The sequence below is a fragment of the Vombatus ursinus genome, unplaced genomic scaffold (assembly GCF_900497805.2).
Source record: "Vombatus ursinus unplaced genomic scaffold, bare-nosed wombat genome assembly UNPS02010639.1, whole genome shotgun sequence".
NCBI lineage: Eukaryota > Metazoa > Chordata > Mammalia > Diprotodontia > Vombatidae > Vombatus > Vombatus ursinus.
Window position 1 is genome coordinate 3593315 of NW_020950417.1, and position 6919 is coordinate 3600233.

Sequence of the window (6919 nt, forward strand, 5' to 3'; positions counted from 1 at the left end):
TTTATTCCCATGCATTATTAGCATTCTTAGATCCTGAAAGTACATTGCTATTTTGCATGTACTTTTCATTTATTTACTTATGGATGTGATGTTCCCCACCAGTAGAATGTAAATTCATTGAGGCCAGGAACAGTCCAGTTTTGTCTTTGTACTCACAGCACCTAGTAAATACCGTGCATTATACATAGTAATAGAAAATTCTTAATGGACTGAATTGAATCAAGTTGCATAGCAGCAACTATAATGCTGTCCACATGGACAGCTGTCCACAATGAAGACTAGTTGAATGAAAGAGCGGTCTGTTGGTGATACTATAATTTTTTTAAAGAGAAGCTGTTCTTTTCCAGTGTGAAAAGTCATGACCTATTTCATACTGCCAAGGTTTGGGGTGATGAGCTAGCTTGCTCTTTCCAGAAGACAGTGCTCACTGACCTCTAACATATCTATCTGGGTGTGGGTAAATGGTAGCTAGAAACAACCTTATTTGGATGTCCCCACAATCTCAGTGGTGCCACAGAATTTTGATGTTAGCCTCTGCCCTAGGGACCTGAAAAGGTAATATTTACTGTTTTATATAACTGTGGGATATTGTCAACTCATTTATTCTCCCTGAACCTTAGTTTTTCTCACTTCTAAAATGAGGTGGTTGAACAGAAAAATATCTAAGGTACCATCTAGCATTAAAATTTCACAGTATCCTGGTCAAAGCCCTTTAGTAATTAAATTTGTCTTCAACTTCTATGGAATAATTATTTGTTCTGTATAAATAACCCAAGCTTTCCATGAAAGCTAAAATCTATTTTTTTTCAATATTCTATCAATATTGCTATATTGTATGGAGATGTAGAATACAGCAGTCACTGAAAAATTTAAAATGAGTGTCACACAGAGGACAATGATATGATGTCTATAAGCAGGATACCACATGTAACAATGAGGAACTCCGAAGAAGAAGAGGAATAAAAATGTCATCAAGGACAGAATGATAGAAGAAAAGATGAGTTGGTCATGTGGTGAAGAAAGAGGTGACGGGTATATAGCTGGAATATTCAGTTGGTACCCTTAGCATGTCAGGAGAAAGTGACTCATTGTATTGGTGTGGATTCTAAATGGTGAACGTATGGGAGCCCTTATGGGAGTTGCATGGGATAGGCAGGTATGGATGGTTTGCTATCTGCATCATTGGAGGGAACTTCCAAATTGGTGAGTTCACAGATCCACTTGAATATCAACAATCCACTCGGTTGATTCAAGATAAAATGTCTTTTCCCTAACGACAAGGTTTCTCTCACCCAACAGTATATCGGGATAATTATTTTAATTTATAATTTTCCCAATGTAGACATCAATATAGCCTTAATTAACTTCCTCTATCTGTCTGCTCCTTCTCTCTCTCTCTCTCTCTCTGTCTCTGTCTCTCTCCCCCCCACCCCTCCTTGGCCTTTCTCTTTGCCTCTGTCTCTGTTCCTGTCTTTCTCTCTCTCTTCCATTTTTCCCTCTCTTTCTGGCTTTCTGTCACTCGTTCCAACTTTCTGAGCTGCTATCTAACCCGGGGGGGGGGGGGCCTGCAGCCTCAAGGCCACATGGCCCTCTAGGTCCTCAAGTGCAGTCCTTTGACTGAATCCAAACTTCACAGAACAAATGCTTTTATTGAGATTTTAGCCATTCTCAAGATATAGCCAACAACATAGTCCTTCCTAGAAGCTTTCCTTGCCTGATCTCAATCTGCTCTGCCCACTTTCTTTTTTTTCTTGAGTATGACATCATTATTTAATTTGTTGCCTTGCCACTCTTTTTCAGCAGTCTCAAGTATGCATGTAAGGGAAGAATTTAGTTTGTCAGATACTGGGAACATCTCTTCAACTGCATTTGACATGACAGACAAACCTTCTAATGCAATCTTGAAAATGGAAGCTATAATGTCAGTGAAATCTTAGACTGCACGTAATCCAGAATGGGGACTGCTCCCTAACCTGGCCTGATAGAAGCTTAAGACCTACTAACAATTTAGGAAAGGCACTAATGAACTAGAGTGCATTCGGGAGAAAGTGACCAGCTTGGTGAGGGGATTGAAGAAAAATCTATATAAATATAGGAAGGAACCAGGAAAGTTTAGCTTGGGAATAGGCAGTCTTTGGGAAGGAGTTAACAGTTGTCTTCAAGCACCTGAAAGGCTGTCATGTGGAAACAAGATTCTACTTGATCTTTTTGTCTCTAAGGAAGTGATAGGAAAAATGGTTAGAAATTGCACAAAGGCAAACAAGCTTGTTATAAGGAAAAACTTCCTGATAATTTAGGATTATCCAAAATGGAATGAACTGACTTGGTAGATAATGGGTTTCTCATCAACGGAGATCATTACATGGAGTTTGGATTTTTTTTTAAAGCAATTGGGGTTAAGTGACTTGCCCAGGGTCACACAGCTAGTAAGTGTTAAGTGTTTGGTCTGAGGTCGGATTTGAACTCAGGTCCTCCTGACTTTAGGGCTGGTGCTCTATCCACTGTGTCACCTAACTGCTCTTTGGATTTCTATTTTTCAGAGATACTGTAGAAAGGATACTTGTTCAGACTATAGTTGGACTGGATAACTCCTGAGCTGCCTTCCAACTTTGAGACTCTGTGATTCTATACTTCTCATTACTTACTTAACTTATAAACTTCATAGTACCCTAAAGAGTATGGGACCCATAGTGGGGGCTTAATTAATGTGAAACTAATGAAAAGTAGAGATTGGCGATTCTGTATACTTTTGTAACTATTTAATAATTTCTTTGCCCTCAAAGGCATTTCAGTAAACAGAGCCTCTTTAATTGTCTTTGGATGGGGGAAATGTATTATCTCAACTATGTGCTTATCTAGGTCAGAAAAACAGATAAAGACCAAATGGCACTCATCAGGGACCTAGAAGGAAAGAATGACATTATAGCTTCCATTTTTACACACAAAAAATCCACAGATCTAAGTCTTTTCAAATGTGGCATTTCAAATACATTTTAAAGAAAGCTGTTATCATTTTAGCTAAACATTAGGCCTCTAAACAATAAAAGTTGACATTATATTCATGTGTTCCTCACTAACATTGTTGGACTAGGGGAAAAACAAGTCTTTCAAATTTGTAAACTCCTTGAGAAATCCAGTATAGTAGGTTGGAATTTTATTTATCTTACATTTTTTTTTTTTGTATCTGTGCTTCATTGCAGTAAATACCTTGGTTTCTTTGTATTCTGATTTCTTTACCTGCCATCTCAAACCCACCTCTCACTTCATCAATGGAAAACTACAGAATTAAACTTTATTTTTTTAGCTTGTGTGTGAACTTTTCTTTTTAATAAAGGGAGGAGAAATTTTAGAATCTTACTATGGTGGATATGTAGGTTATTGGGAAATGAAATATTTGAGTTTTGAAAGGCTTCATTCCATTTAGATAACTCATAATGGTGCTAATAAAAAGTTCTCAAATATCCCTAAAGCATTAGAATAAGAGGAGAAAATAGAAATAGAAAAAAAAATCCATCAATCATCACTTGAAAGAGATCCTATGAGGAAAACCAATAGGAATATTATAGTCAAATTCTGAAGCCCCCAGCTCAAGGATAAAATATTATGAGAAACAAGAAAAAAAAAATTTAAACATAGTGGTGCCACAATTAGAATCACACAAAATTTAGCAGTGGTGACACTAAAAGGCTATAGATCTTGGAATACTGTATATTGGAGAGCAAAAGTGCTGGGGTTCCGGCTGAAAATACCCAGCAAAGCTAAGCATAATCTTGAGTGAGAAAAAAAGGATATTTAATGGATTGTCAGACTTTTAGGACTTTGTTTAAAAAAACTGAACTTAATAGAAGGTTTGAATACAAGAGCCAGGAGAAATATAAGGTACATACCAAAGATTAATTCCAAGGGATTTAATAAGGATAGACTGTTTACCTTTTATATATGTAAAATGTATGTCTAAGATTTTTGTTAGTAATTGGGTAGTTCATAAGAAAGATTGGGGTAGAACTGAGTACGATATGACTTTTAAAAGCAAACCACTTAGGAACAACTAAAAAGAGTAATTATCTTACACAAATGAGGTGTGAGAAGAACTGACACAGAGGAATTAGATATGAGAGGAAGGCTGTTAGTTCTGGAAACCTACTTTCACTGGGTATGAGTTCACAAGAGAACAATACATATATATCTAGAATAGTATAAAAGTCTTCTAAATTCAGAAAGAAATGAAATGTTAAGGGGATAGGGAGGAGGGAGAGGATAAGGGAGGGATCTCTAGAGGGGAGGGTGAAGGAATAGGTTAAAAGGGGGTATAGAAGGGTATTTAGATTAATGGGAATGGAAGGATAATGGAGCAATCTTTGGAGGGAAGGGATAGGTTAAGTAATAGGTGGGCAAGGTAGTAGGTAGAAGCAAAGTAGAGAACTCAGGAAGGAGAGGAAATAAAAGATATGCACGAACATAACAACAAAGATCAGGAGTAGAATTTGTTAGGGAATATTGTTATGTGTATATATGTATGCCTGTATATATGTATATGTGTGTGTCTGTGTGTGTGTTTGTGTGTACCTATATCTATATCTCTATATAAATATATCCTTGGCTAATTGTAGCCTTCTGGGGTGGGGAAGGAAGGGTGGAAATAAGAACAAAGTAAAAAGCGCACAGCAGAGAACAAAAGAAAACTTACAAGGCAGCAAAGAAAATATGGATAGTTTTCAACACAACACCTGGTATTACATAGGTTTTCTTGAAATGTAAATTTATTGCTATATATTTTGAATCTTCTTTTACGTTCTGCTGTTTACATGACATGCCTTTTATTCTCTTCTTATTTTGTATTTAAGTTTTAATATTTAAGTTTATAATATGTTTCTTTTTCTTTTTTTCTATTGTATATTTGTTTTAGTATTTGTGTCTAAAATTAAAAAAATGGAAAAAATAAATGAAATTGTCCAGTTCATATTGCCTTTGGGAAGTAGGGTTGAGAGAGAAAGAAGAAAAGGAGAGAAAGGAAGGAGCAAGACTGCTTGATATCTAATTTTCTTTTTTATCCTTTGATTCTCAGAGAACTGCTTAAGTTTAAAGAAAACAAAAGCTCTTTTATATTGCTCAGCCTGTTCCATGGAGTTGAAACTAGGCAGGGCAGCAGATGCAAAGTGGATGATGATGATGATGATAATAATAATAATAATGACTTACATAACACTGAAGTTTACAAAATGTTTTACATATGTTATTTCACTTGACCCTTGTAACAACCCCATGAGGTTAGGTGTTATTATCATCTCCATTTTTACAGATGAGGGAAGTCAGACAATTTGCCCAGGTTCATACTGCTAGTAAGTGTTTGAGGCGGGATTTGATCCAATACTATTCTGACAGTAAGTCCAGCACTCTATCTACTGCATTAGATAGCTACTTATCAATTAATCAATCAATTAATCACCACCTACTTATTAATTGGCTACTATGTGCTGGGAATGATCAAGCTGGAAAGGTTTGGAAGATGAACTCTGTTGCACCACTGTATCTTTGCAACTGGGCAACCAGCCTGGCTAAATATGTAGGAGCTCATCACCAAAGAGGTGGTCATTGGGTTATGAAACTTTTTGGCTACTGCAACTCTTGAAACTATCTAAGGCTTAGAGGGGTCTTAATCAACACGAGTGGAGAAAGTATTTACAATGATACAGATTAAAGATTTTTTGGGGAGAGGGGTAAGGAGGCTGAGTGAAGACTCTACATATTAAAATTCTCTGGAATTAACTCATGAGGTTTTCACACTGTCTAGTGGGATTTTCTCTTCTTGTGGGTTCAACTGTGATTATTCATATTGTGCTGATAATTCCTTTTTATTTGAGCTCTTGATGTTTAAGGGTTAAAGAAATTTGCAGAAAGTGACTACCATTTTCATGACTCCACTGAAGTACTCTTAATACATATTTCATCTCATTGTGACTTTCCAGAGGATGTCTTTCAAATAACAATAGGCAATATATTGATAAGGTGGTCTTAGCATATTGTTGACTTTTGTATTCTTTCTTTTTATGACACAGAGCAATAAGCTACCTGGTGTTCTGATGGGAAAACTGATTTGTTTGGAAACTGAATTATAAATGCTTGGACTTCATCATCCAAACCTTATCCATCCTGCCTAAAGCAAAATAGAATTAAAGGCTGACCTTGGAAGTAGTCCTTGGAAGAACTTCATCAGAAAGCAATTTAAAATAAACTCAAAGGTTGATTACCTAAGACTTACCATCTCATGTCTGTACAAATGGCTTGGGAATCTTATGAAAACAGACTTCATTGCATGATTTCTGGTCTTTCCTGCTTTTAGTTGGGCCAGAAATCCTTGTCCATTTCCCTTTCATGGAATCTTGGCAACTTCAATTCCAGTTTCAGACAAAATCAGAAAGTGCAAGAGGAGGTGACACTGAATAGTGATTAAAAAAAAAGAAGAATGGTCATTATGCCTGATACTACAACGTGGGCTGGTTTAGATTTGAGACTCAAGATTTAATTTGATGCTTCTTTTTAAAAATCTGAATCCTTCCTTCCTTCCTTCCTTCCTTCCTTCCTTCCTTCTCTCTTCTTTCTCTCCTTTCCTCTCTTTCTATCTCTCTGTCTCTCTTTCTTTTTTCTTCCTTCTGTCTTTGTTTTTTTCTTTATTTCTTTTTCTTCCTTTTATCTTTGTTGTCTTTCTTTCTCCCTCCCTCTGAAGCACCCTCCCTTCCTTCCTTCTTTCTTCCTTCCTTTCCTCATTTCTTCTTTACTTCATTCCTTTTTTCTTTTTCTTCCTTTTATCTTTGTTCTCTTTCTTTCTCCCTCCCTCTTTTCTTCCTTCCTTCCTTCCTTCCTTTCTTTCTTTCTTTCTTTCTTTCTTTCTTTCTTTCTTTCTTTCTTTCTTTCTTTCTTT

At 36.3% G+C, this 6919-nt stretch overlaps 1 long non-coding RNA gene across 1 annotated transcript in view; it reads right to left on the minus strand.

Moving 5' to 3' along the window:
- The window catches only part of LOC114037821, a 68462-nt gene that overhangs the window by 47287 nt on the left and 14256 nt on the right, over positions 1 to 6919 (minus strand). The window contains exon 2 of the long non-coding RNA XR_003568515.1: positions 6260 to 6436. This is a non-coding gene — a long non-coding RNA (uncharacterized LOC114037821). The remainder of the gene's footprint in view (positions 1 to 6259; positions 6437 to 6919) is intronic.